Source organism: Hyla sarda, unplaced genomic scaffold (genome assembly GCF_029499605.1).
Source record: "Hyla sarda isolate aHylSar1 unplaced genomic scaffold, aHylSar1.hap1 scaffold_55, whole genome shotgun sequence".
In the NCBI taxonomy this organism is placed as follows: domain Eukaryota; kingdom Metazoa; phylum Chordata; class Amphibia; order Anura; family Hylidae; genus Hyla; species Hyla sarda.
In genome coordinates, this window is record NW_026610561.1 from 521,347 (window position 1) to 532,958 (window position 11,612).

Here is an 11,612-nt window from a genome sequence, read left to right on the forward strand (position 1 = left end):
TGACCAAATACTACAGGAATAGCAGAGCCGAGATAATCCTGAACCAAATACTACAGGAATAGCAGAGCCGAGATAATCCTGACCAAATACTACAGGAATAGCAGAGCCCGGATAATCCTGAACCAAATACTACAGGAATAGCAGAGCCGAGATATTACTGACCAAATACTACAGGAATAGCAGAGCCCAGATAATCCTGACCAAATACTACAGGAATAGCAGAGCCCAGATAATCCTGACCAAATACTACAGGAATAGCAGAGCCCAGATAATCCTGACCAAATACTACAGGAATAGCAGAGCCCAGATAATCCTGACCAAATACTACAGGAATAGCAGAGCCCAGATAATCCTGACCAAATACTACAGGAATAGCAGAGCCGAGATATTACTGACCAAATACTACAGGAATAGCAGAGCCGAGATAATCCTGACCAAATACTACAGGAATAGCAGAGCCGAGATAATCCTGACCAAATACTACAGGAATAGCAGAGCCCAGATAATCCTGACCAAATACTACAGGAATAGCAGAGCCCAGATAATCCTGACCAAATACTACAGGAATAGCAGAGCCGAGATAATCCTGACCAAATACTACAGGAATAGCAGAGCCCAGATAATCCTGAACCAAATACTACAGGAATAGCAGAGCCCAGATAATCCTGAACCAAATACTACAGGAATAGCAGAGCCCAGATAATCCTGACCAAATACTACAGGAATAGCAGAGCCCAGATAATCCTGACCAAATACTACAGGAATAGCAGAGCCCAGATAATCCTGAACCAAATACTACAGGAATAGCAGAGCCGAGATAATCCTGAACCAAATACTACAGGAATAGCAGAGCCCAGATAATCCTGAACCCAATACTACAGGAATAGCAGAGCCCAGATAATTCTGAACCAAATACTACAGGAATAGCAGAGCCCAGATAATCCTGACCAAATACTACAGGAATAGCAGAGCCGAGATAATCCTGACCAAATACTACAGGAATAGCAGAGCCCAGATAATCCTGACCAAATACTACAGGAATAGCAGAGCCGAGATAATCCTGACCAAATACTACAGGAATAGCAGAGCCGAGATAATCCTGTCCAAATACTACAGGAATAGCAGAGCCCAGATAATCCTGAACCAAATATTACAGGAATAGCAGAGCCGAGATAATTCTGAACCAAATACTACAGGAATAGCAGAGCCCAGATAATCCTGAACCAAATACTACAGGAATAGCAGAGCCCAGATAATTCTGACCAAATACTACAGGAATAGCAGAGCCCAGATAATCCTGACCAAATACTACAGGAATAGCAGAGCCCAGATAATTCTGAACCAAATACTACAGGAATAGCAGAGCCCAGATAATCCTGAACCAAATACTACAGGAATAGCAGAGCCGAGATAATCCTGACCAAATACTACAGGAATAGCAGAGCCGAGATAATCCTGAACCAAATACTACAGGAATAGCAGAGCCGAGATAATCCTGACCAAATACTACAGGAATAGCAGAGCCCAGATAATCCTGACCAAATACTACAGGAATAGCAGAGCCGAGATAATCCTGACCAAATACTACAGGAATAGCAGAGCCCAGATAATCCTGAACCAAATACTACAGGAATAGCAGAGCCGAGATAATCCTGACCAAATACTACAGGAATAGCAGAGTCCAGATAATCCTGACCAAATACTACAGGAATAGCAGAGTCCAGATAATCCTGAACCAAATACTACAGGAATAGCAGAGCCCAGATAATCCTGAACCAAATACTACAGGAATAGCAGAGCCGAGATAATCCTGACCAAATACTACAGGAATAGCAGAGCCCAGATAATCCTGACCAAATACTACAGGAATAGCAGAGCCCGGATAATTCTGAACCAAAAACTACAGGAATAGCAGAGCCGAGATAATCCTGAACCAAATACCACAGGAATAGCAGAGCCCAGATAATCCTGACCAAATACTACAGGAATAGCAGAGCCGAGATAATCCTGACCAAATACTACAGGAATAGCAGAGCCCAGATAATCCTGACCAAATACTACAGGAATAGCAGAGCCCAGATAATCCTGACCAAATACTACAGGAATAGCAGAGCCCAGATAATCCTGACCAAATACTACAGGAATATCAGAGCCCAGATAATCCTGACCAAATACTACAGGAATAGCAGAGCCCAGATAATCCTGACCAAATACTACAGGAATAGCAGAGCCCAGATAATCCTGACCAAATACTACAGGAATAGCAGAGCCCAGATAATCCTGACCAAATACTACAGGAATAGTAGAGCCCAGATAATCCTGACCAAATACTACAGGAATAGCAGAGCCCAGATAATCCTGACCAAATACTACAGGAATAGCAGAGTCGAGATAATCCTGACCAAATACTACAGGAATAGCAGAGCCGAGAAAATCCTGAACCAAATACTACAGGAATAGCAGAGCCCAGATAATCCTGAACCAAATACTACAGGAATAGCAGAGCCGAGATAATCCTGACCAAATACTACAGGAATAGCAGAGCCCAGATAATCCTGAACCAAATACTACAGGAATAGCAGAGCCGAGATAATCCTGACCAAATACTACAGGAATAGCAGAGCCCAGATAATCCTGACCAAATACTACAGGAATAGCAGAGCCGAGATAATCCTGAACCAAATACTACAGGAATAGCAGAGCCCAGATAATCCTGACCAAATACTACAGGAATAGCAGAGCCGAGATAATCCTGAACCAAATACTACAGGAATAGCAGAGCCGAGATAATCCTGACCAAATACTACAGGAATAGCAGAGCCGAGATAATCCTGACCAAATACTACAGGAATAGCAGAGTTCAGATAATCCTGACCAAATACTACAGGAATAGCAGAGCCCAGATAATACTGAACCAAATACTACAGGAATAGCAGAGCCCAGATAATCCTGACCAAATACTACAGGAATAGCAGAGCCGAGATAATCCTGACCAAATTCTACAGGAATAGCAGAGCCGAGATAATCCTGACCAAATACTACAGGAATAGCAGAGCCGAGATAATCCTGACCAAATACTACAGGAATAGCAGAGCCCAGATAATCCTGACCAAATACTACAGGAATAGCAGAGCCCAGATAATCCTGACCAAATACTACAGGAATAGCAGAGCCCAGATAATCCTGACCAAATACTACAGGAATAGCAGAGCCCAGATAATCCTGAACAAATACTACAGGAATAGCAGAGCCGAGATAATACTAAGCAAATACTACAGGAATAGCAGAGCCCAGATAATCCTGACCAAATACTACAGGAATAGCAGAGCCCAGATAATCCTGAACCAAATACTACAGGAATAGCAGAGCCCAGATAATACTGAGCAAATACTACAGGAATAGCAGAGCCGAGATAATCCTGACCAAATACTACAGGAATAGCAGAGCCCAGATAATCCTGACCAAATACTACAGGAATAGCAGAGCCGAGATAATCCTGACCAAATACTACAGGAATAGCAGAGCCCAGATAATCCTGACCAAACACTACAGGAATAGCAGAGCCGAGATAATCCTGACCAAATACTACAGGAATAGCAGAGCCCAGATAATCCTGAACCAAATACTACAGGAATAGCAGAGCCGAGATAATCCTGACCAAATACTACAGGAATAGCAGAGCCCAGATAATCCTGACCAAATACTACAGGAATAGCAGAGCCGAGATAATCCTGAACCAAATACTACAGGAATAGCAGAGCCCAGATAATCCTGACCAAATACTACAGGAATAGCAGAGCCGAGATAATCCTGACCAAATACTACAGGAATAGCAGAGCCCAGATAATCCTGACCAAATACTACAGGAATAGCAGAGCCCAGATAATACTGAACCAAATACTACAGGAATAGCAGAGCCCAGATAATCCTGACCAAATACTACAGGAATAGCAGAGCCCAGATAATCCTGAACCAAATACTACAGGAATAGCAGAGCCGAGATAATCCTGAACCAAATACTACAGGAATAGCAGAGCCGAGATAATCCTGACCAAATACTACAGGAATAGCAGAGCCCAGATAATCCTGACCAAATTCTACAGGAATAGCAGAGCCCAGATAATACTGAACCAAATACTACAGGAATAGCAGAGCCCAGATAATCCTGACCAAATACTACAGGAATAGCAGAGCCCAGATAATCCTGACCAAATACTACAGGAATAGCAGAGCCCAGATAATCCTGACCAAATACTACAGGAATAGCAGAGCCGAGATAATCCTGACCAAATACTACAGGAATAGCAGAGCCCAGATAATCCTGAACCAAATACTACAGGAATAGCAGAGCCGAGATAATCCTGACCAAATACTACAGGAATAGCAGAGCCCAGATAATCCTGACCAAATACTACAGGAATAGCAGAGCCGAGATAATCCTGACCAAATACTACAGGAATAGCAGAGCCCAGATAATCCTGACCAAATACTACAGGAATAGCAGAGCCGAGATAATCCTGAACCAAATACTACAGGAATAGCAGAGCCCAGATAATCCTGAACCAAATACTACAGGAATAGCAGAGCCCAGATAATCCTGAACCAAATACTACAGGAATAGCAGAGCCCAGATAATCCTGACCAAATACTACAGGAATAGCAGAGCCCAGATAATCCTGAACCAAATACTACAGGAATAGCAGAGCCGAGATAATCCTGACCAAATACTACAGGAATAGCAGAGCCGAGATAATCCTGACCAAATACTACAGGAATAGCAGAACCCATATAATCCTGACCAAATACTACAGGAATAGCAGAGCCGAGATAATCCTGACCAAATGCTACAGGAATAGCAGAGCCCAGATAATCCTGACCAAATACTACAGGAATAGCAGAGCCCAGATAATCCTGACCAAATACTACAGGAATAGCAGAGCCCAGATAATCCTGACCAAATACTACAGGAATAGCAGAGCCCAGATAATCCTGAACCAAATACTACAGGAATAGCAGAGCCGAGATAATCCTGACCAAATACTACAGGAATAGCAGAGCCGAGATAATCCTGAACCAAATACTACAGGAATAGCAGAGTCCAGATAATCCTGACCAAATACTACAGGAATAGCAGAGCCGAGATAATCCTGAACCAAACACTACAGGAATAGCAGAGCCCAGATAATCCTGACCAAATACTACAGGAATAGCAGAGCCCAGATAATCCTGACCAAATACTACAGGAATAGCAGAGCCGAGATAATCCTGACCAAATACTACAGGAATAGCAGAGCCCAGATAATCCTGACCAACTACAGGAATAGCAGAGCCCAGATAATCCTGACCAAATACTACAGGAATAGCAGAGCCGAGATAATACTGACCAAATACTACAGGAATAGCAGAGCCGAGATAATCCTGACCAAATACTACAGGAATAGCAGAGCCGAGATAATCCTGACCAAATACTACAGGAATAGCAGAGCCCAGATAATCCTGAACCAAATACTACAGGAATAGCAGAGCCGAGATAATCCTGACCAAATACTACAGGAATAGCAGAGCCGAGATAATCCTGACCAAATACTACAGGAATAGCAGAGCCCAGATAATCCTGACCAAATACTACAGGAATAGCAGAGCCCAGATAATCCTGACCAAATACCACAGGAATAGCAGAGCCCAGATAATACTGAACCAAATACTACAGGAATAGCAGAGCCTAGATAATCCTGACCAAATACTACAGGAATAGCAGAGCCTAGATAATCCTGAACCAAATACTACAGGAATAGCAGAGCCGAGAAAATCCTGACCAAATACTACAGGAATAGCAGAGCCCAGATAATCCTGAACCAAATACTACAGGAATAGCAGAGCCCAGATAATCCTGACCAAATACTACAGGAATAGCAGAGCCGAGATAATCCTGAACCAAATACTACAGGAATAGCAGAGCCGAAATAATCCTGACCAAATACTACAGGAATAGCAGAGCCGAGATAATCCTGAACCAAATACTACAGGAATAGCAGAGCCCAGATAATCCTGACCAAATACTACAGGAATAGCAGAGCCGAGATAATCCTGACCAAATACTACAGGAATAGCAGAGCCGAGATAATCCTGACCAAATATTACAGGAATAGCAGAGCCGAGATAATCCTGACCAAATACTACAGGAATAGCAGAGCCGAGATAATCCTGACCAAATACTACAGGAATAGCAGAGCCGAGATAATCCTGACCAAATACTACAGGAATAGCAGAGCCCAGATAATCCTGACCAAATACTACAGGAATAGCAGAGCCCAGATAATCCTGAACCAAATACTACAGGAATAGCAGAGCCCAGATAATCCTGAACCAAATACTACAGGAATAGCAGAGCCGAGATAATCCTGACCAAATACTACAGGAATAGCAGAGCCAAGATAATCCTGACCAAATACTACAGGAATAGCAGAGCCGAGATAATCCTGATCAAATACTACAGGAATAGCAGAGCCCAGATAATCCTGACCAAATACTACAGGAATAGCAGAGCCCAGATAATTCTGAACCAAATACTACAGGAATAGCAGAGCCGAGATAATCCTGAACCAAATACTACAGGAATAGCAGAGCCCAGATAATCCTGACCAAATACTACAGGAATAGCAGAGCCCAGATAATCCTGACCAAATACTACAGGAATAGCAGAGCCCAGATAATCCTGACCAAATACTACAGGAATAGCAGAGCCCAGATAATACTGACCAAATACTACAGGAATAGCAGAGCCCAGATAATCCTGACCAAATACTACAGGAATAGCAGAGCCGAGATAATCCTGAACCAAATACTACAGGAATAGCAGAGCCCAGATAATCCTGACCAAATACTACAGGAATAGCAGAGCCAAGATAATCCTGACCAAATACTACAGGAATAGCAGAGCCGAGATAATCCTGAACCAAATACTACAGGAATAGCAGAGCCGAGATAATCCTGACCAAATACTACAGGAATAGCAGAGCCCAGATAATCCTGACCAAATACTACAGGAATAGCAGAGCCCAGATAATCCTGACCAAATACTACAGGAATAGCAGAGCCGAGATATTACTGACCAAATACTACAGGAATAGCAGAGCCGAGATAATCCTGACCAAATACTACAGGAATAGCAGAGCCGAGATAATCCTGACCAAATACTACAGGAATAGCAGAGCCCAGATAATCCTGACCAAATACTACAGGAATAGCAGAGCCCAGATAATCCTGACCAAATACTACAGGAATAGCAGAGCCGAGATAATCCTGAACCAAATACTACAGGAATAGCAGAGCCGAGATAATCCTGACCAAATACTACAGGAATAGCAGAGCCCAGATAATCCTGAACCAAATACTACAGGAATAGCAGAGCCCAGATAATCCTGAACCAAATACTACAGGAATAGCAGAGCCCAGATAATCCTGACCAAATACTACAGGAATAGCAGAGCCCAGATAATCCTGACCAAATACTACAGGAATAGCAGAGCCCAGATAATCCTGAACCAAATACTACAGGAATAACAGAGCCGAGATAATCCTGAACCAAATACTACAGGAATAGCAGAGCCCAGATAATCCTGAACCCAATACTACAGGAATAGCAGAGCCCAGATAATTCTGAACCAAATACTACAGGAATAGCAGAGCCCAGATAATCCTGACCAAATACTACAGGAATAGCAGAGCCGAGATAATCCTGACCAAATACTACAGGAATAGCAGAGCCCAGATAATCCTGACCAAATACTACAGGAATAGCAGAGCCGAGATAATCCTGACCAAATACTACAGGAATAGCAGAGCCGAGATAATCCTGTCCAAATACTACAGGAATAGCAGAGCCCAGATAATCCTGAACCAAATATTACAGGAATAGCAGAGCCGAGATAATTCTGAACCAAATACTACAGGAATAGCAGAGCCCAGATAATCCTGAACCAAATACTACAGGAATAGCAGAGCCCAGATAATTCTGAACCAAATACTACAGGAATAGCAGAGCCCAGATAATCCTGACCAAATACTACAGGAATAGCAGAGCCCAGATAATTCTGAACCAAATACTACAGGAATAGCAGAGCCCAGATAATCCTGAACCAAATACTACAGGAATAGCAGAGCCGAGATAATCCTGACCAAATACTACAGGAATAGCAGAGCCGAGATAATCCTGAACCAAATACTACAGGAATAGCAGAGCCGAGATAATCCTGACCAAATACTACAGGAATAGCAGAGCCCAGATAATCCTGACCAAATACTACAGGAATAGCAGAGCCGAGATAATCCTGACCAAATACTACAGGAATAGCAGAGCCCAGATAATCCTGAACCAAATACTACAGGAATAGCAGAGCCGAGATAATCCTGACCAAATACTACAGGAATAGCAGAGCCGAGATAATCCTGACCAAATACTACAGGAATAGCAGAGCCCAGATAATCCTGAACCAAATACTACAGGAATAGCAGAGCCGAGATAATCCTGACCAAATACTACAGGAATGGCAGAGTCCAGATAATCCTGACCAAATACTACAGGAATAGCAGAGTCCAGATAATCCTGAACCAAATACTACAGGAATAGCAGAGCCCAGATAATCCTGAACCAAATACTACAGGAATAGCAGAGCCGAGATAATCCTGACCAAATACTACAGGAATAGCAGAGCCCAGATAATCCTGACCAAATACTACAGGAATAGCAGAGCCCGGATAATTCTGAACCAAAAACTACAGGAATAGCAGAGCCGAGATAATCCTGAACCAAATACCACAGGAATAGCAGAGCCCAGATAATCCTGACCAAATACTACAGGAATAGCAGAGCCGAGATAATCCTGACCAAATACTACAGGAATAGCAGAGCCCAGATAATCCTGACCAAATACTACAGGAATAGCAGAGCCCAGATAATCCTGACCAAATACTACAGGAATAGCAGAGCCCAGATAATCCTGACCAAATACTACAGGAATATCAGAGCCCAGATAATCCTGACCAAATACTACAGGAATAGCAGAGCCCAGATAATCCTGACCAAATACTACAGGAATAGCAGAGCCCAGATAATCCTGACCAAATACTACAGGAATAGCAGAGCCCAGATAATCCTGACCAAATACTACAGGAATAGTAGAGCCCAGATAATCCTGACCAAATACTACAGGAATAGCAGAGCCGAGATAATCCTGACCAAATACTACAGGAATAGCAGAGCCCAGATAATCCTGACCAAATACTACAGGAATAGCAGAGTCGAGATAATCCTGACCAAATACTACAGGAATAGCAGAGCCGAGATAATCCTGACCAAATACTACAGGAATAGCAGAGCCGAGAAAATCCTGAACCAAATACTACAGGAATAGCAGAGCCCAGATAATCCTGAACCAAATACTACAGGAATAGCAGAGCCGAGATAATCCTGACCAAATACTACAGGAATAGCAGAGCCCAGATAATCCTGAACCAAATACTACAGGAATAGCAGAGCCGAGATAATCCTGACCAAATACTACAGGAATAGCAGTGCCCAGATAATCCTGACCAAATACTACAGGAATAGCAGAGCCGAGATAATCCTGAACCAAATACTACAGGAATAGCAGAGCCCAGATAATCCTGACCAAATACTACAGGAATAGCAGAGCCGAGATAATCCTGAACCAAATACTACAGGAATAGCAGAGCCGAGATAATCCTGACCAAATACTACAGGAATAGCAGAGCCGAGATAATCCTGACCAAATACTACAGGAATAGCAGAGTTCAGATAATCCTGACCAAATACTACAGGAATAGCAGAGCCCAGATAATACTGAACCAAATACTACAGGAATAGCAGAGCCCAGATAATCCTGACCAAATACTACAGGAATAGCAGAGCCGAGATAATCCTGACCAAATTCTACAGGAATAGCAGAGCCGAGATAATCCTGACCAAATACTACAGGAATAGCAGAGCCGAGATAATCCTGACCAAATACTACAGGAATAGCAGAGCCCAGATAATCCTGACCAAATACTACAGGAATAGCAGAGCCCAGATAATCCTGACCAAATACTACAGGAATAGCAGAGCCCAGATAATCCTGACCAAATACTACAGGAATAGCAGAGCCCAGATAATCCTGAACCAAATACTACAGGAATAGCAGAGCCGAGATAATCCTGACCAAATACTACAGGAATAGCAGAGCCCAGATAATCCTGACCAAATACTACAGGAATAGCAGAGCCCAGATAATCCTGACCAAATACTACAGGAATAGCAGAGCCGAGATATTACTGACCAAATACTACAGGAATAGCAGAGCCGAGATAATCCTGACCAAATACTACAGGAATAGCAGAGCCGAGATAATCCTGACCAAATACTACAGGAATAGCAGAGCCCAGATAATCCTGACCAAATACTACAGGAATAGCAGAGCCCAGATAATCCTGACCAAATACTACAGGAATAGCAGAGCCGAGATAATCCTGACCAAATACTACAGGAATAGCAGAGCCCAGATAATCCTGAACCAAATACTACAGGAATAGCAGAGCCCAGATAATCCTGAACCAAATACTACAGGAATAGCAGAGCCCAGATAATCCTGACCAAATACTACAGGAATAGCAGAGCCCAGATAATCCTGACCAAATACTACAGGAATAGCAGAGCCCAGATAATCCTGAACCAAATACTACAGGAATAGCAGAGCCGAGATAATCCTGAACCAAATACTACAGGAATAGCAGAGCCCAGATAATCCTGAACCCAATACTACAGGAATAGCAGAGCCCAGATAATTCTGAACCAAATACTACAGGAATAGCAGAGCCCAGATAATCCTGACCAAATACTACAGGAATAGCAGAGCCGAGATAATCCTGACCAAATACTACAGGAATAGCAGAGCCCAGATAATCCTGACCAAATACTACAGGAATAGCAGAGCTGAGATAATCCTGACCAAATACTACAGGAATAGCAGAGCCGAGATAATCCTGTCCAAATACTACAGGAATAGCAGAGCCCAGATAATCCTGAACCAAATATTACAGGAATAGCAGAGCCGAGATAATTCTGAACCAAATACTACAGGAATAGCAGAGCCCAGATAATCCTGAACCAAATACTACAGGAATAGCAGAGCCCAGATAATTCTGAACCAAATACTACAGGAATAGCAGAGCCCAGATAATCCTGACCAAATACTACAGGAATAGCAGAGCCCAGATAATTCTGAACCAAATACTACAGGAATAGCAGAGCCCAGATAATCCTGAACCAAATACTACAGGAATAGCAGAGCCGAGATAATCCTGACCAAATACTACAGGAATAGCAGAGCCGAGATAATCCTGAACCAAATACTACAGGAATAGCAGAGCCGAGATATTCCTGACCAAATACTACAGGAATAGCAGAGCCCAGATAATCCTGACCAAATACTACAGGAATAGCAGAGCCGAGATAATCCTGACCAAATACTACAGGAATAGCAGAGCCCAGATAATCCTGAACCAAATACTACAGGAATAGCAGAGCCGAGATAATCCTGACCAAATACTACAGG